Here is a 25,252-nt window from a genome sequence, read left to right as displayed (position 1 = left end):
AAGGACTGAAAACAAAAAAGATAACCAACTGGACAGTATATATCCTCAGAAAGTGAATTATTGAACCCGATGAACCAAGAATTTATAACAAGCAGGACAAGTATACTACGTGAAGATCTGCAATATAAACAAGAATATAGAAGATGTCTACCACATAAGAAAATTTAAGGTCAACTTATCGAAGATCTTACCAGCAGCCCACCTAGTATATTTTACATCAGCATTTCGAAGTGCTGTATTATGGAGAAGAATGTTCATGTTCTCTAATTCTCTAAAAGAAGCCAATGTTTCATGTAAACACTATGTTTTCTTTCCAGTAGGAACTAATATATATTACCCTTTTCTTAAAATAATGACTCCTATCATCAGGGGATTTTTTTTCCCCCGTTTTTATAAAAACAAGATTTCAGTTAATACATTTATAACCCAGATAAGATCTGTGAAGCTCTCTCTTCTTTGAAAACTAGGTGAAATTTCCCAGAGGTTACAAATTCCAAAAGCTATGGAAATTCAAAGCCCTTCCAGAGATCTCTGACCATGCCCATGGACATTTGTATTCTCCTGGTCTTCTCTAACCCTGTCTCATTACCTGTCCATAAAGCTAAGACCTTTTTGATTTCCTCAACAAAATTATGTACATCAAGATCCCGTGAGTTTAGTAGAGTCTAATGAAGATTTGGGTGGTTCTGTAAAGGAATCGTATGATGCAGAACACAGATTTTCACCATTTGCCTCTCATCCTTACCCATTACACTCCCTTCCAAGACTTCCCAGAATCTCAAATTATTCTACCTGTATTATATTGAACAGTGTCCTTGGAGTTTACCCTCCACGTTTAGCACTTATATTAAAATATTCTCATCAACAATACTTTCCTCCCTAAGAAATAGGGTATAATCTCTTTAAGACACTAAAATTTAACTTTTCTGCATTCAAAATTATGGTTAACGAATTCTTTTTTTGAATGGAACTCATCTCTATTCAAAGATTGTCTGTTTCTAAATTTTAATTTAAGCTGTTCTTTCGTTTTATTATTGTGATAAAATATATATAACATAAAACTTACCATTTTAAGTCTATAGTTTAGTGGCATTCACATTGTGCTACCATCACCACTTTCCATCTCCAGAACATTTTCATCTTCCCAAAATGAAACTCTGTATCTGTTAAATACTAACTCCTCATTCCCTCCCTCACCCCAGACCCTGGAAACCTCTATTCTGTTTTCTGTCTGTATGAATTTAACTACTCCAGGTACCTCATATAAATGGATACAAACACAATTTGGCCTTTTACGTCCAGCTTATTTCACGTAGCATAATGTCTTCAAGGTTGATTCATGTTGTAACATGAATCAGAAAGTCACTGCTTTTTAAGGCTGAATAGTATTCCATTGTATGTATATATCACATTTGCTTTATCCATTTATCTCTTGGTTGGACAGGTTGTTTTCACCTTTTGGCTACTGCAAACAAATCTTCTACGAACACAGGTGTGCTAATATTTGTCTGAATTCCTGCTTTAACTCCTTTGGGTATATATCCAGAAGTGGAATTTCTGGATCATATGGTCATTCTATGTTCAGTTTTTTGAGGAATTGCCACACTGTTTTCCATAGTGAGGAGTGTTTAGTGTTTCCACTAAACACGAGTGTTTAGTGTTTCCACTAAACACGAGTGTTTAGTGTTCCACTAGTGTTTCCACATACTGTTTTCCACTATTTTATATTCCCATAACAACACAAAAGGGTTGCAACATCTCCACGACCTCACCAACGTGTGTTCTTTTCTGTTATTTTCTTTACTCTCACTCTCTGTTTGCCTGGGGCGGGGGTGGTGGCTGGGAAGGGCTTCTGTTCTTCCTCTGTTTAGTGCAGGGGCCTCATGAAGGAGAACCACCTTGTTCTTTCTCAGAACTGAGTGCCTGTGACTCTGCAGCCCTGTGGCATCCCAGCTGACACAGAAGTGCGGAGACATCCGGCTGGTGGCGGCTGACCCCATTGTCAGGGGGAACATCTCTGTATCTTTTTGAGACCAGTAACCTTCAAATACATCTCCCGGGACCATAAGTTTTGCCCTTTCTGACTAAGGGATCAGCCTTAGTCCCAGTCCTGAGTCTTGTCAATACCAGCACAAGGCAAAATGGTGCATTGTCTAAGACTATTCAAAGATCAGTTTCTTTTCCATCTCCATAAGGATCTTGGTATCTGTTTGACCTGAGCATCCATGGGTTTTGATAGAAAAGGATATGTAAGCTAAGATAGAGACAAGGAAGCAGATGAAGGAAATGCCAAGGATCTGGAATTGGGAAACCCATATCAGGAGTTTCCCTTCTGTTTTCTGGACTTACCTGCTCCCAAGAGACAAGAGGCCACAAATCAGAGAAGCCTGGCACCCAGGGCAGGTCAGGGAGGGAGGGGCGACCCCCTGCCCAGTGTTCTGGTGTTCATAGGTGAGAACTGGCTCTCTGATCCTCTTCACGATCTGATAGCCAGGTCTTCCTGGGATATCAGAACTCTTACAGGTCCTCCAAGCCCAGAATCCCCTCTTATGTGGCTCAAAATTAGCCATTGTCTCTTTCTCTTTTCTAAAATAGGGCCATGCTCCATGGGTTTGGGGACTAGCCTCATGCTCTAGTTTCTCTGATCTTCCTTTGAGGCTATTACTCCTCTGTATACACTTGCCCCTGGGTACCCAGTATGCTCCTTCAAACTCCCTCCCTGTCTACTTTTCTTCCCAGTTTTGAAGCATTTCCCACTGTCTACAGAGAGCTCTGCTCGTATTCTTGCAGTGGCTCAAGATCAGCAACCAATCTGCCTGACAAAATTACAAAGCTTTCTGAACTCCTCATTTCCTGCAGCTCTTTCTGCCCCTCCCCACAGCATCTTGCGGTTCAGTGGAACCACAGTGCCTCCTCTTAATAAATTGGAAGTCTTTACATTGTCAGCTGGGGCAGGAAAGTTTCCAGTAATTTCCTGGATGTCTTACCAGCATCCTCTCTGGAGCCCCCCAGGTTTCCCGTGTGGTATTTCCCAGCTGAGTGTAGTATTAGTCACAGCTCTTCTGAATCACCATATTGACCTCCCTTCCCCCGCTTCTACTTTTTTTCCAACACAAACTGAAGCAACTGAAACTCACCTTCCTAGCAAAGATCAGGAATGGGGCACTCTGTGCTCTGGGAAAACTGGCAGAACAGGCCTTCAGATCGATATTTTCAGGAGAAATTTTCAAGAACCTGGATTCTTGCATTTCCCCATACTTAGAAAAGCACTAAAACGATGAACTAAGGTGTCTGTTCCTTGTGACCAGCAGCAACCTTCTACCAAGATGTGAGCTTGGTTGCATGTACCCTTTGCCAAAATCACAGATATGCTCACATCCCCCCCGCCAATACCTTTCAGAGCAGTTTCTCAGAGCTCTCTCAGAGTCTGTCTCCCTGTCTATATCCCTTGGTAAGACATTGAAAAAACCCGACTCACGGCTTTTCTGCAACCATGGCGAGCCACATGCAAGTTCCTGCATGACATTTTACAGAGAGGAAAAGGAAGATGGGAGGTCTGTAGTAAAAAAAGGGTCCAAGTCTTTTCACTGACTGAGTCCTTGCCAGGAAAGAAGAGGAATCTTTTTCTTCTTCCTCTTGGGCTCTGCTACCATCACAGGGCTTGAGAGCTCCACCTCCTGGTCTCCCAACTCTATTTAATTGAGGCTTCTGTTTATTAATTTTTTACATTACAAAGGAAGGTCACATATTCACGAATATCCAAAATGTGCTAGTTCTGAGCCCTAAGTACCCACATTACCAGAAAGTCCAGCCTTACACAAAGGCTTGATTCCATATGAATTCCTAAGGAGCCCCAGGGTTGTTTATTGTTTGTGAATCACCTTAAGCTTAGGCTGAACCCAGCAGGGGTTGACCCTTCAGGCCACTGTCTTTCAGGTTGCCTCAGGGGCTTGTGTTTCTTCCCAGCTGCCTGGAAAACCGGCCCTGTCTGCTGCTTCCAGGGGTCAGGATGTGGGGGGAAAAGGGGGGCACGTGCTCAGCCCTTAGTGGTCCCTCAGGGAGGAAGGGTAGGTGCCCCTTCACTTTGGGCCACCCTGTCAGGGAGATCCACCAGCAAAGCCCCATGAGCCACCATGACCACCGCTCTTAGCAGACACTTCTCCCATTAGCCACAGCTGTTTGCCCAGGCCTGAAGCCTCCTCCTGCTCAGGACTCTGAGACGAAGCCCACGTTTGGGACACAGGTGGGGTAAGTATAGGTCTCACCTTGTTGTTCAAGGGTAATTATTAACAGCACCACTTTCACTCCCCCAAAAATATGAGACTATACATCTCCTCCTCATTTTGCATGTTCTCTCTATGGTGTTTCTGTCTCAGTAGCCCCAGCACATCTTTTCTAGAGGAACTGGTGATCTCATAACATGAAGGAGAGTTCTTTAGGGTAGGCTGACCCCTCATCACACATGACCCTGTGATTGATTCTTCCTCTGAGACGCATGGGGTCCCTGCGATGCAGTAGCCATATTTCCCATATCTTGGGGTGAGGAATCTTTTGTCGAAAGGAAAGAGGGAAGGAAGGAAGGAACGGAGGAGAGAAGGAGGAAGGGAGGGAAGGAAGGGGAGGGAGAGAGAGAGAGAGAGAAAGGGAGGGAGGGAGGGAGGAAGGAAGGAAGGAAGGGGAGAGCGAGAGAGCAGAGTGCAAAAGAAAGAAAGAAAAAAGGAAGGAAGGAAAGGAGGGAGGGAGGGAAGAAAGAAAAGAAAGAAAGAAAGGAAGGAAGAAAGGAAGGAAGAAAGAAAGGAAGGAAGGAAGAAAGGAAGGAAGGAAGGGAGAGAGAGAGAGGGAGGGAGGGAGGGAGGAAGAAAGAAAGAAAGAAAAGTGTGTAACCAATACAAAATACTTAATTCACTAGCACAACAATACCAATTTATTTCTCTAACTGAATACGTGAGGTCCACCTGCCTTATCAATGGGACATCCAGTATCTCCCTCGTGAAGTATTCTCTGCATCATCCCTCCAGCCAGCTGTTCAGGAACACTCAGGTCTTAGCCTCTGAGAAGTCAGTCCCATCTTTGCCCATCGTGCCCAGAGTGAGCAGTTCACGCCAGTTGTGGGCACGGGAAGTTCTGTGGGCGTTTGCTCTTGCCAAGTGTGTCCTCTGTGGTGACCTTCTTGTTGGCCTGGATCCCTGCTGGCCCAAGAGCATGAGATCACATTCACAGGGGCAACCACTGTTCCCCAAAGAACCTCTCTGTGCTGCCTGGCAGGGTCCTGAGGTGCTTCTGCCTCGGCTGCCTACTGTCCCAGAACATCCCTCTCCTACCGGTACTAGGCTCTGGCATTGAGATCCTTCGCCTTCTGGAAAGTTCCCAGTTGGGGCTCCTGGGTATCCCCGTGCAAACCCCTCCCCTCCTCTCCAGTAAGCCAGTCTCCACTCAGAGATGGAAGGAAGGCATGTTTTGCTAAATAGGAAATAACACAGAGACCAAAAGAGAATACACAGGTTTCTCTGTAGGCTCCTCAGGTCACTCACTGGCTACACCTGTCCCATCGCTGGGGTCCCCAGCCACATTCTGCGGTGCCTGGGAACCTTTCCCAAATACCACAGCCCCAGATATCCTGTGCAATATTTCCTTTTCTGCAAATTAAAGTTCATTTTGACCTCTGCTACTGGAGAGCAGCTGCGGTCCCACCACACATCCCCCGCCCGCCTTGGGCAGGGCAGGGAGGCTGAGAGCCTGGGGAGAGCAGCGAAGCTGTAGAGTTGGTGGAAGGGCAGGAAGCGTCTCTGCAAGGCTGCGGCTGAGCTGCCAGCACAGAGGCACATGGCCGAGGCCCCCAGCTGTGCAGGCTGGGTCTTCAGAATAAGGCACACGCCATCGGGCATCTCAGCCGAGAAGTGATCCTTCAAAAAGTCTGCCTTCTCTGAAGACACTTGGTTATAGATGGACCTCAGAAACCCCATGCCCTTTCCTGGGGTCTGTCGGTACCAGAAGAGGTACAAACGACGGGGCACAGGACCGCATCCCAGAGTCACATTCCGTCCCATCCCTGTGATATAATGGCAAGGGCTTTGGCTGACACCAGATTCTATGTGTCCTGTGGGAGGACACAGAGTCCAGAAAGAGAATGAGGCAAAAGTTTGGAATGGGCCTTAGGTCAAGGGAATGGGATGGGAGTTTTCCACATACTCCCAGGACTCACCTACTCCCAGGAGACAAACGATCACCCAGCAGAACCTGTGGTCCATGGCAGGGGAGGGGCGGGGCGGGGCTGAGGTCTCTCCCAGTGGGGCATCAGGTCTTTAGCAGCCCAAGGGAGGAGACTCTGTGACGATGTCCTAGTGTTGGGCAGCACCCACAGACTCAGGAGTGCCCGCACAGAGGGAGCAGGCAGCCCTCGTGCCAACGCGGACACATGATGCTCCAAGGCTCAGCCCCCGCGTGACCTGGAGCGTTCAGGCTCCCACGCCCCGAGTGAAAAACTGCAGCTGCAGAGGGACCCTGGGAGAATACAAGCGTCAGGGCAGTGAGGCCGGGTATGAAGACCCAAACAGACAGGCGGGACCCACTCCCCTCTCTAACGGCCAACTGAGAGCCACAGTTCAGAGGCATGGGCTCTGTGTGTCGTAATTCTGAGCCTGACGATTAAAACATTGGGAATGTAGAGAGCGAAGGAAAACAAAAAATAACCCTGCAAGTGTCAGTGTGGAGAGGAAATCTAGTGAGAAGTTGAGACCTGAAACCTAAAAGGACGTTTCAGTGCAAGGGAAGGAGAGTGGACGAGAAAGTAAGCACCCAGCCCAGAGCGCTGGCTCTGAACTGAGGGGCGCAGGGGCCCGCTGACTGCCTGAGGGGTGGAGAGCAAGCGTCTGTGCAGATTTGGAGCTTTGATCAGGCTGGGGTTCGGGGTCTAGCCTTGGGTGGGAAAAAGAGAAATCGGAGAACAGACGAGCCAGATTATAGAATATGGATTTGGTGAAGACAGAGAGACACATATTTCTCACACCCGTTTCCCAAAAGCTGGGTCTCTTACTGTCCTTTGCGGGGTCTCCAGTCCTGGGACCCTTGCCTGGAAGTCGTTCTCTGATTCCCCAAAGCTCCGTGCTGCTCGGCCCTGGGGGGCCACAGCCTTGGCAACAGGGAATCCTCGGTTCCTGAAAAGAAGAGGCTCAGAAGTCAGGTACCTGCCGAGCTCCAAGCAACACACTTCCTCACAGGGCGGAATCCTTCTCATCCTCTGGTGCCATTAGGGTGTGAGTCCTGACGTGCAGGCGTTTGTTTAGAGGATCCCTGTGAAACCTTAAACCAAACCATCCACTTTACAGCAGGCTTGTTTATTTCACGACAAATAACGCATTAAAATACTAGGCGGGGATGTGTTTATCTCTTAACCAGTTGACAGGGCAGAGTCATACTCGGGTGAAAAAAACCCCACACTCTAAAGACGTAGAATAGAGAGTCGCCACAGGGGTTGACTTGCGTATTATGGTTTGAGGCTCTGCCAGGGGTCTTCCTGTCCCTGGAGGGTCCTCTGCAGGAGAGAGGAGGGAGCCTTTGTGCGCATGCAGACAGCTGACTCTCCAGGACGCAGGGCTTTGCCAGCCCTTGGCTGCTGGGTTGTGCAGCCCTGAGACACATTACAAGGAGCAAAGCCAGAAGATACGGGGTTCAGCACCGGGTACAAAGTCCTGCTCTGAAATGTCAGGAGGCCATCACTGCTCACTGCCTGCTGATAATACAGGATGCGAAGACCTGTAGAGCTAGGGTTAAAGAGACAGAAGGAAAAAGAAGCAAGCCTGAAAGTGCAAAGGCTGGAGTGGAAGAGAAGCCAGCGAGGGGCTGAGCCCCTGAACGCGCAGCCGGCAGAGTGAACTAGAGAATAGGAATCCCAACGGGATGGGGGATCCGTGGTCCTCAGGGGCAGGAACAGCTGGAGACCCTGGTGAGGGAATGAGGTGCTTTGAAAAAGGTCTGAGCATAGTTGGAGCTGGGATCTGGGCTGAGATCCAGGGTCTAAATTGGATGGAAGGGGAAGTCAGAGAAAGACACCTTTTAGAAGGAGGATGGGTAGGACTGCTGTGGCCAGAGGGTCAAGTGTCTCATGAAAGACTTCCCAGGGGCGCCAGCCAATTGGAAAATGCTTGGGACAACTTAAACTTGAACGTCTGTCCTCCATTCACCCAGAGGCACAATCTTGGTCAGGACGAGCCCGGCACAGACTGCTGGCGTCTGTGGGGGAACTGAGCCCTGCTGTGCCCCGTGAACCTGCGGGCAGTATTATGGTCTGGGATTTCTGTCCAGGGTCTAATGGGAAGTGGCAAACGGAGCCTTGGCTGGCCCCCTAGCTTCCTGGCTGGACCCTGGAGGTTTGTGCACAGGAAGGAGTTGGCTCTGCAGGGCTGTGTCTTTGCTGCTGGCGCAGAGATACAGGGCGGAGTCTTCCAGTTTCAGGGTGTCCACGTGCAGGTACAAGTGGGAGCTGTCTGGGCATTTGGGCCAGAATCGACTTGGAACAGTCTCATTGCTAGCGAGTTCCTTGTAGTTGTAGACGAACATGAGCTCCAGCGGCTTCTGAGCGCTCTGCTTATACCAGTACATAGCATTGTGTCCCAGGTGTTGTTCACATCTCAGAGATTTCTTACTTCTAGTTTCCATGACTAGGTATTTTGGTATCTGAGTTATTCCCGTGTCCGCGGAGGCTGCTGGGAGAAAGGGACAAAATTCAGACAAAGCCCAGAAGGGGAGGTGTTGATGCAGCCGCAGGGAAATTGTTGGGGGTCCGGGGGCAGCCCATGTGAACCCAAGACTCACCTGCTCCCACAAGAGAGAGGACCACACAGCAGAGCAGCCCGCAGCCCATGGTGGTGTCAGGGTCGAAGTGGCATCATCTAACTGGGATGCCCCGGGGGTGGGGGGTGGCCTCTGGTCTCCTTGGCCTTGGTTGGTGCTTTTGCCTGTGATGTCAGTGTCCTTGTCAGTTTCCCCAGCCCCAAGCGATGTTTCTTCCTTCCTCTTTTATGCCTTACATAGATTTCGATAGAAGGTGGATTTGAATGGACTGGGCTGGGATAGTCCTCTGACAGTTGCTCTTTTGCTATTAGCTGCCCTCCTCACTATATAGATTCTCCCTCTGTCCCCCCTCCCTTCCAAGACCCCCTCTCAGCAACAGACCATACTCCCTTGAAGAGATCTCCTTCCTCCCCTGCTCAGTCCGAGGCAGGACGACACTTAAAACGCCCTTTCCCTCAGCGTCTAAGCTTGCTGGGGCCCCTTTGCCCAGCTGCATGGAGGGAAGGAGATTGGAAGGCTGTGGTCCTTTTCTGTACCAGTGCCCGTCATTAAAAAGGCACGACTGTGACGCCAGCCAGGAACCAGACATTGGGAAGAGTGCTGAGAGGACCAGAACAAGGAATAAGCCATTCTCTGGCCCTGTATTGAGGGTGCAGCGCTTGGCTGGGCTTAAAGCAAACAAGTTGCCGCAAGTAAACAGCACAAGACGTCCGGTGCAAGACAAACGGAAATCAATTTGAAAATGACTTTAGCTTAGTATCTTTGAGAAGTCTGCAAACGATGCACCCAACTGATATAAGGATGAAGCCTCAACGCCCTGCTCCCCTCCTCACCCCCTCCCTCTACTCACTCCCAGCCCCTCCCCCCCAGTCTCGGCGGTCTCAGTGGAGCCACAGCTCCGCCTTGTGGCCAAAGCTGCACATTTCCCAGATCACAGGCCTCTTAACCAGCCCGCGTCGGCAGCCCAGATCCCTCACTCATTCCACAGACCAGGAGCAGCTGTGATAGGTACGAAACTCCAGGAAATCATGAAGAAGAAAGAAGCACCTGAAACCACCAAAACAGTCGGCAACAATACCATTCATCCACTTATCTAGGAAATTCAATTTTTACTCAATGGAGGTTGGTTATGTCTGGATTCTTAGGAATGAACAAAATGCAGCCCTGCAGATACTACCCCAGCCCCTGTGGAGCTTATAGACCATCTTGATTTGTTCAACAAATACTCATTGAGCAACAGCTAGGAACAAGCACAGAACTTCAACACATTCACCCCCAGAATTCTACTGTCGTGGGTAATTCAGTATAGTCCCAGACAACCACTAGGGAATCAAATGCAGCTTATATGAAGTTTGAGAAATGTGTCCAGTATTTCAGTATTTAAATCACTTCATGAATGTGATAGCATATTTCCTCAGCTATTACAACATGGGGACTGAATGCAAATGATCTCCAAAGCCCCGTGCATTTCCAAAATGTTAGAAACCAAACCAGGCCCATCCGATCCACAGACAGTTTTCCAATCTGGGACTAGCTTGCGTGATCCACCGTGAGTCATTCCTACTTCACACCATAAATTGTTTATGCCTTTTGTCCACTTACTTATTGGAATATCATCCATTTTCTTAAAACATACTGTTAGGCCAGTATTGAGTTTTCATTCTAGAAAATTTGAAGATAAGAATAAACACAAAGGGCTTCCCTGGTGGCGCAGTGGTTGAGAATCTGCCTGCCAATGCAGGGGACACGGGTTCGAGCCCTGGTCTGGGAAGATCCCACATGCCACGGAGCAACTGGGCCCGTGAGCCACAATTACTGAGCCTGCGCGTCTGGAGCCTGTGCTCCGCAGCAAGAGAGGCCGCGATGGTGAGAGGCCCGCGCACCGCGATGAAGAGTGGTCCCCACTTGCCGCAACTAGAGAAAGCCCTCGCACAGAAACGAAGACTCAACACAGTCATAAATAAATAAATAAATAAAAGAACGTGAATTTCTTTAAAAAAAAAAAAAAAGCAAACTGGGCTATTCATTTCAGTAACCGTCAAGTGGTCTTAGTTTGCATTCAATTTCCAATCAGTTTCTCAATCTATTAAAAAAAAAAAAAGAATAAACACAAAAATGAAATCTATAGTTGCTAAATATAACATTTGTTTATTGTTATATTAGATATTTATTACCAAGTTGGAATAACAAGAATCTATATAAATCTATGTTGGGACTAGGGAGGGTAGTTATCCATGTGTAAAGTCAAGAGTTGATAAGTGAGATGTTTTTTAACTCAGGGATGTGCTGGGTCAGGAAGAAAATACTAACATTTTTCTAATGTAATAAATAGTATCAGATTTTCACTGTGGCCCATAAAACAAAAAAATGTAAGGGTATATGGGTTAGAATTTAAGCAAAGTGGGTTGGATATTCCCCTCCTGAACAGGTTACATATATGATGGACCTTAAATCCACTGCAGTTGGAGATATTCCATTCTTAGATAAGAACCAAAAATTAACCCTAGTTAAAAGGCCAGCATTGTTACTATTAACATTATTATGATGGCCATTCCCTGTAGTAAGAAGACACTGATTGGCCCTTCTACAAGAAAACAGAAAAATATGAGTAAATAAAATTTTATTGCATTGTTAGGCTGTCAATACATATGCAAAATTTCACAGATGACAAAAAGCAATGGAATTTAAACTAAAACCCCGAACAATGAGTAAAAGTGAAAAGCTTGGTTGCCCTGAGAACGTTAGCTAACATAAGCATTTCCCAAAGCAAGGAGTGGGGTGAAAGGTGAGTTTAAGTTATCTGAATTAGGGATGTGACTGAAGAAAGAAAATGATCTAAGGACAGTCTGCATTGCAAGAACGAATAGTGAAGAAGTGGAATGGTAAACATGTAGGTAAATTCAAACACTGCCCATTATCAAATAGTAATAGTATATGTTCCTTGAAGATATATAGAAAAGACATAACTGATTCCAAGACAGCTGGGATTTGGGTTATGGGAGCCCCAAGAATACATGAAGGGAAATTACCTTTTTTCCTGGCCAGTTGTGTCTACACAGGGTGGGACTCCAGAAGGTTCTGGAAGGCTATAGAACTGAGCAGAGATTTCAGAAGACACTCAGCTGGAAGACATTGGCATACAGACCCAGTTAGAGTGAGAGACATTGGTGAATATGCTGTGATTCCCACGGAGACCCCGGAAAGACCAAGCACTGTAACAATGAACCCACATGCTAAGGCTCCCTGAGAGGATTTGCTCCTAGCAAATCCTACATCCAGACCTGCCAGGAAAAATCCAGAGCCTCTCCTCTATATCATCCACAAGGCCCCTCATCATCCCTTCATAATCTTTCATGTAGAGTATTTCAGAAGTCTTCTAATTGTACATTCCACCTGGACTCTATCTCCCTTCTGATCCAGTATTCCTGTACCAAAATACAAACTTGATCATGTTATCTCACTTAAGGTAGGACCACCGGCTAGTTCCTGCCTAGAGATTTGTGGCCAAAGTCCTTTCCATGCCTCCTAATATCCTCCATCTTCTGGCTACTGCCTGCTCTCGAGGAGGCTTCAAAGATGACACTCAATCAGAATTGGGAACAATGGCACTGGTCCTCCTTCTTAGAGGGAGGAATTCTGCAGTGCTCAAGCGTACCTCGATGGGTGCATCTGCCCCACCCTTTCTCTCTAGTTTACCTGTTGTTGGCCTGCACCCTGAAGGCCTGCAAGCCTTGTGGTTGCCCAGCCTCGAGACCAAAGAACGAGCCCGGAGACAGCGACAGAGACATCAGTGGTTTATTGGACAGGGGATTATACACAAAGGGTCCTGGAGTGACACTCCATTGTGTGCAGGCAGGACATGGCAGTAGTCTTAGCTACTCCGGGAGAAGGAGGCTACCATTTACAGGGGGAATTGATGTCAGGTGGGCTCATCAGTTACCAGGGGCTGATTAAGCCCTGTAATTAAGAGGACTGAATAGTCATGCGAGTGAAGCAGGGCTTGGTCGAGCAGAGGATGTACAGAGAGCAAGAGAACAGTCATCTTAAATGGCCTAACCATACACCTGTCACCCTGGACTTTCATGCTTCTCCAAATATTTTTCCATTAAATGGTGATCTCACTGACAATCTGAATTTTCGTTTGGTCTTAGAGACTTTTATCTTCACCTTACCGTCCTTTAGGCTTTTTCTCATCAAACATTCTTAGCAAATAGTGTGTTTTCAATCATAATGTTATGTACAATATGTACCAATATGTACAGCAGAGAAAGGCGGGGAATGGCTTCTTCCATCAGTTAAGATCTTCAGGGCAAGGGACAGGGTCCTTTCTTGTTTGTGGAGCCCTGAGTACTTCAGTGAAATTAATGGAACCCCCTGCTCTAGCTGAGAAGTAGAATTCTGTAAGACTTCTGTGTGTCTAGAACTGCCCCATCGGGTGTGCTGGCAGGATGTCCTGGAGGCTGAAACTCATGGGGGTGAGTGGAGCCTTGAGCTGGGTGAACACATTGCCCCACAGCTTCCCGACTAGGCCAGGGTTTTGTGCACAGATAGACAGTGACTCTGCAGGGCTGTGTCTTAGCTGCCGGCACAGAAACACACGGCAGAGTCGCCTGGCTCCAAGGAGTTGATGTGGAAGTTTAAATGAGCTTTGTCAGGAGATTCTGGTGAGAAACGACTTGGCACTGTTTCGCTGAGAATGAGTACCTTATTACTGTAGACAAACATAATCTTCAGCAATTGCTTGGAGCCCTGCTTATACCAGTACATACTATCATGGTTCAGCTTTTGTTCACATTTCAGGGGCTTCTTAGTTCCCATCTGTGTGGTGAGATATTTTGGAGTCTGCAGAACTGCCGTGTCTAAGGCACCTGAGAAGGAAAGAAGCAGAATTCAGATGAGTCCCAGGAGGTAGCCTGTTTCTGGAGGGTTGACGAATGGGCTTAGAGACTCAAAGAGGGGTCCAGCCACCTGCTCCCAGGACTCGCCTGCTCCCAGGAGGCAAAGGGCCCCACAGCACAGGGGCCTGGGGCCCATGGTGGGGTCCGGGCCGACTAGGCCAGGCCCTGGCCCGGGACTCTGGTCCTCAGTGGTAAGAAGACCAGGCTGCTGTGCTCGCTGCCCTGCCAGGTGCGGTGCCTGTGACGTCACAGCCCAGAAGGACTGCCTCACCCTCAGGCCTCCTCTATCCTGCTCTCCTCCTTCCGCATGTCCTGCGCTTGCTCTATCCAGAGAAATGTTCATTTCTACTCCTTTCAAAGGAGTTTGGGATTTCTAGGCATAGCTTGAGTATGGTGAGCATGTCGCCTCAAGGACGTTTCTCTGACGGTCATTCTGTGCCAGCAGCTGCCTCCCTCCCCTTTTCCTGCCCCAGGACCCGGCCACCTCCTCCCTTGCACCCCATTCCAGGCCCCTCTCTCAGAGTCAGCCTGGTTTCCCTTCTCTGGGTCTTCTGCTTCCCCATCACAATAATGCAGCACGATCCCACTCTTGGCTCCCTTGAATGTGTGGTTTACGCTAAGTTCCCCTCTTGATTACTTCAGTTCTGGTCAAGAGATTGACTCTGAGGTCTCCCCGAGAACCAGCTGCAGACCATACACAAGTATGCATTGCTCTCAGTTAGGAGCGAACTCTGTTGATGAGTCTTTGAGGGGGAATAAACGGCAGCCCCACTCCCTGTGACGTTCTCTGTTGGAAAGGCAGAGCCACAAGGCTAATAGGAGGGAATAAGAAGGCAGGATGTGACAGGAGCAATGAGGTTACAGAGGAGAATAATAACACGGAGCTGGGAAAATCTAAGCGGGATGATTTTACTGCCCTTGCTTTGTCTACAGGTCACCTTCCCTTCTGGCACAAAGTCTACAGCTTGATGCCTAGCCTGGCCTTTCTCAGCCTCGGCGCTATTGACATATCGCACGGATAGTTCTTGGTTTGGGGGCTGTAGGACGTTTAGTAGCATCCCTGGTCTCTGTCCACTACCTGTCCGTAGCACTCCCCACCCCCGTTGTGACAACCAAAAATGTCTCCAGACGGTGGCATCACCCACACTGAGAACCTCCCTCCCCTTCATTCCTTCCCACAGTCCTTGCCCTCCTCCACCAGCCTCTAGGATCCTGTAGGGCCGCAGCGCCTCCTAGTGGCTGGCAAGGTGCAGTTCTCAGATCTCAGTGCCCCCGGACGCCGCCCCAGCCCTTGGTAAAAGCCAAGTCAGCAAGGACCCAGAGTAAGACCAGGGCACCAAGTGCCCCGGAGACAACTCTCTCTCTCTCTCTTTCTCTCTCTCTCTCACACACACACACACACACACACACACACACACGTGCACAAAGTACGGCACCGCTGTCAATTACTGGTGAAACCCCCTTCAGAGACAGACCCAGTGGTTCATTTGCTTTTCTTTGAGCACAGAACAAGCACTAGAGACAAGATAGTGAACAAAAGGGAAACGACCACGGTCCCAGAACCACATGCATGCTTTATTTGTTGGCTATCATTGAATGGCTGCTTAGTGCAAAGCTTGAGTAAGACAGCGTTCTCATTCTCATGATGTTTATATTCTGATAGGAGCCAAAAGAAATTTACAGATTACCCTAGACCAGAAAGATAAAATACATGTTATGCAGACATTAGAAATATAATCAGTATTAATACAGTTAAATACTGTCCTGCACATGGCTTCCCATTTCCTCATCTACAAAACAATGGGCTGAAATAAATCATGTCTAAGTCTCTGTCCAGTTTTAAAATTGTATGATCCTAACCAGGGGCACCTCTAGATGTTAACTGGCTCGTGGGTCTTATGCAGCCAGTATCTTAAGTACCTACCTCATTGCACAACACAGCTTGCTTGTGAAGCTTTTCAAAGAAAAGAGGGAAGGGAAGAAGGGAGGGGGGAAGAAAGGATAGAAGGGAAGAAGGGAGGGGGGAAGAAAGGATAGAAGGAAAGAAGGAAAGAGTCAAAAATGAAACTGACAGGAGGCTACATATATTAGTGATTCTGACCATACAAAGAAGCAACGATTCTTAAAAAGTAGATTTCACATGAATTATTTACATTAGCATTTATGCACATGCCCTTGAAAAATCAGGTGCACACCATCCAAAGAGATGCTGGATTGAAACTGATTGAAAGAAAAGTGCCTCACGTGAGGTATGTCAGTTCTGGTTGTTGTTTTCTGGTTTTCACAGGAGAGTCTGAAAGCCCGATGTTTTCCCTTGTCTATCAGGAATTGCCCAAAGGAAAGAGAGGAACAAAGAAATAGCTTCTTTGTGCTTCTTTTCTGACGGGTCCAGCTCGATCAGAGAAGGGGAAACCTCTTCAGGGAGAACAGGAGGCTGATGCTGGGATGCTGGGAAGCGCCAGGGTTCAATTACAGTAGAGAGTAAACAAGGAAGGAAAAACACAGTAATTGTAGCATGAAGCTAACTTGATCCACAAAAAGGTGAAGAGTCATAGGACTCTGGTGATGAGGCAGAAAGCTGGAGAAGAACTAGAGCAAAAAGGAAACAGGCTGAAACGATATCAGGATGTGTGTTTTGGACATCGGTCGTATTTTTGGCTGTCCAATATCTAAACTCCTTCTCGTGTTTGGACAGTTTCCCAGAGTTTGTATGTTAGTGGGAAGAGGCATGTGTCAGTATGTTTTGAAAGTGAAACCTTCCTCCCATTCTAGAAGCAAAACTTCCACCACTGCCTCTGCTTTTTGTGACTTTCACGAGAACAGGGTTCCTCCCGGCAGAGCTGTCTCTTTTCACCAGCTCCCTAAGAACTTGGACGTGGGGGGAGAGGGGGAGGAAACTGGGCCATGTGCTTTGGCAGAATGGGATGGAAGGACAATCTCTTGATCCCAATTCTGTCCAATTTAGTTACCTGGGCAGAGAGTCCCATGAAGATTTCAGTTTCATCGAATTTTCTCTCTTTCTTTACTGGTGCTCAAAATTGGTTTCTCAGGTTTGCAAAATTGACAAGGACCATGATTTCCCTTCCATTCTGCTCACCTGGCTGTTAGTTGCTGGTGGCCCTGACCTTGAAAAAAATCCCCTTTCTTATATTGACAAAAATAGAAAAGTCAATGTACACATCAACTGCTGCAAACATACGCCTGCAGGTGGACCAGTGGTCACTGGTTTTCCAAATGAAAATCCAGATCAAAACCAGACGTGACAGTCTGCAGGTCATTCACCCTTCACCTTAGAAGTCATCAACTCATGCTATTTGCCTATTTAGACTTTGAAATCTCCTCTAACTTAAAATATTTATATTTACTGTTTCTATTATTACATGGATCAGAAATGTTTAATCTTGAAGTCACTTGAAAGTAATACAGGCAACAATTGACAAAAAGTAAACACAATATTATGATGAACAGGCATTACTTATTAACTTTCAAAAATGATTAGATGTCACCTTATTTTTGCTTTTAGGAAGAAGCTATAGATGTTTGGTGGGGGTGGGAGTGGGGGAGGTTCAGGGGACCCTGAATTCTCAAGCCTTAAATTAAAGGTAGTCACTTAGAATATTCAATATTGAGCTTAGAAGTGTGTGTTCCTGCACTTTCTAATGTTTATAACTTTCAGCAGATTTTGAAAGTGGCTCATAATAATGTTAAGAAATTTAGATTTGAGCATGGACAAATGAGTTGGCTTTCTTTAGTAGATTCCTCTGTTCTATCCTGAGATGAACTGCAAAATGAACCTTCACAGAAGAGCTAACATTTTTTCTGTGACTGGCCAACCAGACTTTAACTTCAGGCAGAATGGGAGAACATATACGGGAGAATAAATAGATATTCTGAAGCTTCCTCCTGCTATATACAACTAGAGTTTACACCAAAGGTAATGGCATTCTTGGATTTCCAAGAAGAAAGAGAAATTCCAAATTTTTAAAAATTAAAAAAAATCTATTTATTTGGACGCTGAGTCTTTAGTTGCGGCATGTGGGAGCTAGTTCCCTCACCAGGGATCGAACCCGGGCCCCCTGCATCAGGAGCACGGAGTCTTAGCCACTGGACCGCCAGGGAAGTCCCCCAAATGTTTTTTTAAAAAAATGAGGCAGGAGCCTTGAGTTAAAACAAGTGAAAAGTCATATTTAGGTCTATCTTTCGGATGTCTGTCTCTTGTATCTCTAGTGTTTCGGTATCAGGTGTTTTCATGTCTGGACAAAGCCCCATGTGTCACTGTAGGCAGGGATGGAAGTTAGAGGCAGAGTCCAGAAGGAAGTTTGTTGCTGATATTTTGATGGAACCGTTTTCTCAAACCCAGGAAAGGGGTTTCATCTCATTGCTCCTGACTCTCTTGTTCCAGGAAGGAAGAGGACCACCCAGCAGAGGGGCAAGAATAAAGCCCTTTTTACTTTAACCCCCGGACACGCTGGAGTGAGGCACGGGGCTCCAGGTCTCCTTTGGCCTGGCAGGTAGACGTCCCTAGGTTTTTACCGTCTCTGCAAGATCCCCAGGAAAGCTCTGGCCTGTGGGGCTCCCTGGCTGAGCCCCAGCAGCTCACAGCGCGCCGCTCCCCTGTGCCTCTCTGACGGGCCTGCGCCTGCCCGAGGGCTCCCACCCTCTGCACCTCAAACCCCTGTCCCTCGACTCCCACGCAGGCTCACAGGCAACGAGTCTGGCGGTCCAGGCTCTTCGCTGGGACAGAAACACCTGCAGGAGGGGGAGCTTCAAGACGGCGGAAGAGTAAGACGCGGAGATCACCTTCCTCCCCACAGATACAGTAGAAATACATCTACACGTGGAACTGCTCCTACAGAACACCTACTGAACGCTGGCAGAAGACGTCAGACCTCCCAAAAGGCAAGAAACACCCCACGTACTTGGGTAGGGCAAAAGAAAAAAGGAAAAACAGAGACAAAAGAATAGGCACGGGACCTGCACCACTGGGAGGGAGCTGTGAAGGAGGAAAGGTTTCCACACACTAGGAGCCCCTTCGTGGGCGGAGACTGTGGGTGGCGGAGGGGGGAAGCTTCAGAGCCACGGAGGAAAGCGCAGCCACAGAGGTGCGGAGGGCAAAGCGGAGAGATTCCCACACGGAGGATCAGCGCCGAGCAGCACTCACCAGCCCGAGAGGCTTGTCTGCTCACCCGCCAGGGTGGGTGGGGGCTGGGAGCTGAGGCTTGGGCTTCGGTCAGATCGCAGGGAGAGGACTGGGGTTGGCGGCGTGAACACAGCCTGAAGGGGCTAGTGCACCACGGCTAGCCGGGAGGGAGTCCAGGAAAAGGTCTGCAGCTGCCGAAGAGGCAAGAGACTTTTTCTTACCTCTTTGTTTCCTGGTGCGCGAGGAGAGGGATTCAGAGCGCTGCCTAAACGAGCTCCAGAGACAGGCGCGAGCCGCGGCTATCAGCACGGGCCCCAGAGACGGGCATGAGACGCTAAGGCTGCTGTTGCTGCCACCAAGAAGCCTGTGTGCGAGCACAGGTCACTCTCCACACCGCCCCTCCTGGGAGCCTGTGCAGCCCGCCACTGCCAGGGTCCCGTGATCCGGGGACAACTTACCGGGGAGAACGCACGGCGCGCCTCAGGCTGGTGCAACGTCACGACACCTCTGCCGCCACAGGCTCGCCCCGCATCCGTACCCCTCCCTCCCCCCGGCCTGAGTGAGCCAGAGCCCCCGAATCAGCTGACCCTTTAACCCCATCCTGTGTGAGCAAAGAACAGACGCCCTCAGGCGACCTACACGCAGAGGTGGGTCCAAATCCAAAGCTGAACCCCGGGAGCTGTGCGAACAAAGAAGAGAAAGGGAAATCTCTCCCAGCAGCCTCAGGAGCAGCAGATTAAAGCTCCACAATCAACCTGATGTACCTGCATCTGTGGAATACCTGAATAGACAACGAATCATCCCAAACTGAGGAGGTGGACTTTGGGAGCAACGATATATATACATATTTTTTCCCTTTTTTCTCTTTTTGTGAGTGTGTATGTATATGCTTCTGTGTGTGATTTTATCTCTATAGCTTTGCTTTTACCATTTGTCCTAGGGTTCTGTCTCTCCGTTTTTTTTTTTTTTACTTTTTAAAAATTTTTTCCTAATAATTATTCTTTATTTTTTATTTTAATAAATTTATTTTATTTTTTCTTTCTTTCTTTCTCTCTCTCTCTCTCTCTTTCTTCTTTTCTTTCTTTCTTTCTTCCTTCCTTCCTTCCTTTTTCTTTCTTTCTTTCTCTTTCTTTCTTCTTTCTTTCTTTCTCTCTTTCTATTTTTTCTCCCTTTTATTCTGAGCCATGTGGATGAAAGACTCTTGCTGCTCCAGCCAGGCATCAGGGCTGTGCCTCTGAGGTGGGAGAACCAACTTCAGGACACTGGTCCACAACCGACCTCCCAGCTCCATGTAATATCAAACAGCGAAAATCTCCCAGAGATCTCCATCTCAATGCCAAGACCCAGCTTCACTCAACGACCAGCAAGCTACAGTGCTGGACACCCTATGCCAAACAACTAGCAAGACAGGAACACAACCCCATCCATTAGCACAGAGGCTGCCTAAAATCATAATAAGGCCACAGACACCCTAAAACACACCACCAGACGTGGACCTGCCCACCAGAAAGACAAGATCCAGCCTCATCCACCAGAACACAGGCACTAGTCCCCTCCACCAGGAAGCCTACACAACCCACAGAACCAACCTTAGCCACTGGCGACAGACACCAAAAACAACGGGAACTACGAACCTGCAGCCTGCGAAAAGGAGACCCCAAACGCAGTAAGTTAAGCAAAATGAGAAGACAGAAAAACACACAGCAGATGAAGTAGCAAGGTAAAAACACACCAGACCTAACAAATGAAGAGGAAATAAGTCTACCTGAAAAAGAATTCAGAACAATGATAGTAAAGATAATCCAAAATCTTGGAAATAGAACAGACAAAATACAAGAAACGTTTAACAAGGACCTGGAAGAACTAAAGAGCAAACAAACAATGATGAACAATACAATAAATGAAATTAAAAATTCTCTAGAAGGAATCAATAGCAGAATAACTGAGGCAGAAGAACGGATAAGTGACCTGGAAGATAAAACAGTGGAAATAACTACTGCAGAGCAGAATAAAGAAAAAAGAATGAAAAGAATTGAGGACAGTCTCAGAGACCTCTGGGACAACATTAAATGCACCAACATTCGAATTATAGGGGTCCCAGAAGAAGAAGAGAAAAAGAAAGGGATTGAGAAAATATTTGAAGAGATTATAGTTGAAAACTTCCCTAATATGGGAAAGGAAATAGTTAATCAAGTCCAGGAAGCACAGAGAGTCCCATACAGGATAAATCCAAGGAGAAACATGCCAAGACACATATTAATCGAACTATCAAAAATTAAATACAAAGAAAAAACATTAAAGCAGCAAGGGAAAAACAACAAATAACACACAAGGGAATCTCCATAAGGTTAACAGCTGATCTTTCAGCAGAAACTCTGCAAGCCAGAAGGGAGCAGCAGGACCTATTTAAAGTGATGAAGGAGAAAAACCTACAACCAAGATTACTCTACCCAGCAAGGATCTCATTCAGATCATCAAAAGGATCTCCATTTGATGGAGAAATTAAAACCTTTACAGACAAGCAAAAGCTAAGAGAATTCAGCACCACCAAACCAGCTTTACAACAAATGCTAAAGGAACTTCTCTAGGCAGGAAACACAAGAGAAGGAAAAGACCTACAATAACAAACCCAAAACAATTAAGAAAATGGTAATAGGAACATACATATTGATAATTACCTTAAATGTAAATGGATTAAATGCTCCAACCAAAAGACACAGACTGGCTGAATGGATACAAAAACAAGACCTGTATATATGCTGTCTACAAGAGACCCGCTTCAGACCTAGGGACACATACAGACTGAAAGTCAGGGGATGGAAAAAGATATTCCTGAGAAAACCATAATTCAAAAAGAGTCGTGTACCACAATGTTCATCGCAGCTCTATTTACAATAGCCAGGACATGGAAGCAACCTAAGTGTCCATCAACAGATGAATGGATAAAGAAGATGTGGCACATATATACAATGGAATATTACTCAGCCATAAAAAGAAACGAAATTGAGTTATTTGTAGTGAGGTGGATGAACCTAGAGTCTGTCATACAGAGTGAAGTAAGTCAAAAAGAGAAAAACAGATACCATATGCTAACACATATATATGGAATCTAAGAAAAAAAAAAAAAGGTCATGAAGAACCTAGGGGCAAGACGGGAATAAAGACACAGACCTACTAGAGAATGGACTTGAGGATATAGGGAGGGGGAAGGGTAAGCTGTGATAAAGTGAGAGAGTGGCATGGACATATATACACTTCCAAAAGTAAAATAGATAGCTAGTGGGAAGCAGCCGCATAGCACAGGGAGATCAGCTCGGTGCTTTGTGACCACCTAGAGGGGTGGGATAGGGAGGGTGGGAGGGAGGGAGATGCAAGAGGGAAGAGATATGGGAACATAGGTATATGTATAACTGATTCACTTTGTTATAAAGCAGAAACTAACACACCATTGTAAAGCAATTATACTCCAATAAAATGTTAAAAATAAATAAAAGTAGCTCCTGTTAATAAGAAAAAAAAAACACTTGCAGATCAACACAAAGCCAATAGTCTGCGTTTAACCCCTCACATTTCAGCACCGACTCACAGCCTCCGCAAACCACATTCTCCTGTGTCGTGAACAAACCCAGACTCTCTCTCAACCCTCTCCCATCCAGGGAGTTCTCTCGACCCTCCCTCTTCTCCCTGAATCTCAGGAGAGTCACAGTGCCCCCTTGTAGCCAAAGGGAAAACTCAGTTCTTCTGTCCTGGACCAAGACAGGAAGGCAGTAAGAGGTCTTAGGGGGGCCTACAGTCAGAGGGTTGGGATTAGCCCACGGCCCTCCCGTCTTGGACTGATTTCTCAATCTGGATGAGGCTAATTGTTAGCAAAACAGGAGCTGCAGTGATTTCTCAGCATTCTGTGCATACCAGTATATAGAATTACGTCCCGGATGTCGTTCATACTTTAGGGTCCCGTTGCTCCCCATCACTGTCACCAGGTGTTTTGGGGTCTGGGTAATTCCTGTGTCCAAAGGGCCTCTGGGAGCAAGAAACCACATTCAGTGAGTCTCATGAGGCAGCTCCATGAAAAAAACTTGAAGTTCAAGGACAAAGATGTCCCACCTGTTCCCAGGACTCACCTGCTCCCAGGAGGCACAGGACCACACAGCAGAGGGGCCTGGAGCCCTCCTCAGCTCAGACAGGATGGGACCCAGTGTCTCCCTGCCAGGTCCCAGTCCTCTGAGGGTGTTTCCCTGGTCCTGAAGGGGATGTGCTTGGGGAGTCGCGGCCCCGTCAGTTTCTGCAGCTCACATTCCCTCTTTCCCTCTCATGCCCTGTGCCAGCACCTGCAGAGGTGAGTCGGGGCTGGCATGGCAGGACTGGGCGTACAGGGGCGGGGGCAGAGGAAGAGATGCGCCACCAAGCCCCAGCTTCCCAAGGAGGTTTCTCAGCTGCTTTGTTTGCAATTTGCTCGCAATTTGCTTCCCACGCCCAACAAATAACGGGGTCTTTCCTCCCTCTTCCTACTGTCTAGCTCCTCGTCCTCCCTCATACACACAGCCCCGCCCCCCCACTTTGGGCAGATATCCTCCCCGGCTGCCTCTCGGGGATGCAGGACCATCCCCCTCCAGCCTCATCCTGATTTAACTCAGACAGGCTGCCTTGCTCAGGTCATCAGAGCCCCTCCCTGGAACCAGCTGTTTGTCATTTTAAGACCCAGGAATTCGGGGCTAACTAGATAGGAAGCACCCCTCAGTGGGTGCTGAGGGGAATACAAGAGGAATACGCTGCAACCTGTACCCCCAGGGAGCATCTCACCTCCTTGGGTTGCTGAGCCTGAATATGGAGCAGATATACACAGAGGAGGACGCAGGGGCAAAACAAAAGCTTCTGAGGGCTGTGAGCCAAAGGGATAGCAGACACACTGCTGTTGAGGTTGGGCAGGTGCCACGTGCAATGGACCTTAGTGCTCTCAACTCTCAACTGTCCACACACCTTCCCTCCCCTCCCCCACCCCAATTCTAGCCGGGAGTTTCGGTAAAGTCACAGCTCCTCATAGGGGTCAAAGAGGCACGTTAACCTCATCTCAGTCGTGGGACCCCAGTCCTCCTGATAGAGCTCTGGGAGCAGAGATGATGGATAGGGATGAAGCAGAGACGTTTAAGGCAGGGAAATACACAGGCAAGGAGACACCTGAAGCACCAAAGAAAAGCTTTAGCGACTATTACTATCACGTGCTGGCGAAACATCGCCGACTACCACCACCATATACACACTTGCTTAGCATATTCTTTTTTTAAAAAATATTTTTCAGTAAGTGTTTGTTGAACACGTACTATATATGCCAGGTATTGTTCAAGGACTAGGAATAGAGAAGTGAGTAAAACAGACCCTCATGGAGCACACAGACTATTTTAATTAGCTCAACAAGCATTTGTGAAAAAAATGTTCTCGTCCTCAAGATGCTACTTGACTTATAGGAGCAATAAGTCAGGTTTTTCAGATAATGTATAGTTTGGAGAGTTTTAAAGTGTGTATTTTAGGAAGGTTAAAATATAATTGGTTTTTAGATGGCTCCATCATTTCATCTTCTCAGCCTTATCATTTCTTCATCCATGAAACCTGGATGAGGGGAGAGTCTGAAATAATGGTCTCCGAGCCTCTGTCCAAGTCTGAAACAGCATGAGCCAGTCAGGGTGAACTCCCCCCACCCGCCGTTTACCAGGCTGATGTGCTGGGACCTCCCAGTGTCCTCGGCTCATCTAACTATACTCAACACTTTGCAGGTACTTAATCCATGCTTATTTAATGAACAAATGCATAAATGAATATAATGGAAAATAGTAAGAGACCATATGTAATGAGTCAATCTAACCATTTAAAAAATGTGTTCCACATGTGGTATGTTTGCTGTTAGTGTATTTTTACTGGCGGCTTTACGGAAGTCAGGATACAAGGCTGAAATGTAAATGATAAAAATTAATTTGCCTGGCATGAGGTGAGTTTTGGTACTATTTTTTTCTTTAATTTTAAAGGATAGGTATAGAATAATAATTTTTCAGTGTGCATCAAGTATTATCCAAAGGAGATATGGAAATAGGGACATTGTTTCCCTTCTTAAACCTTCCTTCCTGTCAGGGTCTCCATCATTCTTTGAGTATTTCCTTCCTTCACGGCACAAGAAGACATTCAAGTCTCGTCTTGTACTTTCCCTGTCTCCGTCTTGGTATCAGCTGTTTCTGCAGAGACCTGGTTCCTTTGAGTGGATTATGGTATTTATTTATTTTTGTGTGTTTTTTCTTCCAGTTTTATTGAGATATAATTGACATACAGCACTGTGTAAGTTTAAGGTGTACGGCATACTTATTTGATTTACATACATCATGAAATGATTATCACAATAAATTTAATGAACATCCATCATTTCACATAGATACCAAAT

At 47.0% G+C, this 25,252-nt stretch overlaps 1 long non-coding RNA gene and 1 gene segment (V, D, J or C); both read right to left on the bottom strand.

The window, feature by feature from the left end:
- Positions 1–1,717: 1,717 nt before the first annotated feature.
- Positions 1,718–9,590, bottom strand: LOC309632613 (T cell receptor beta variable 4-2-like). The segment is given in 2 exons: positions 8,812–9,590; positions 1,718–8,699 (listed from the first exon to the last, which is right to left on the bottom strand).
- A 1,197-nt stretch (positions 9,591–10,787) lies between these two features.
- Positions 10,788–23,031, bottom strand: LOC309632283. The gene is made up of 3 exons (XR_014246831.1): positions 22,950–23,031; positions 22,738–22,848; positions 10,788–13,658 (listed from the first exon to the last, which is right to left on the bottom strand). It is a non-coding gene; the product is annotated as an uncharacterized lncRNA (long non-coding RNA).
- Positions 23,032–25,252: the final 2,221 nt, after the last annotated feature.

Source organism: Balaenoptera borealis (assembly GCF_965194805.1).
Source record: "Balaenoptera borealis genome assembly, chromosome: 7".
Taxonomy (NCBI): Eukaryota; Metazoa; Chordata; class Mammalia; order Artiodactyla; family Balaenopteridae; genus Balaenoptera; species Balaenoptera borealis.
Note: the sequence above shows the minus strand (reverse complement) of the source record. Positions and strands in the feature narration are given on the sequence as shown.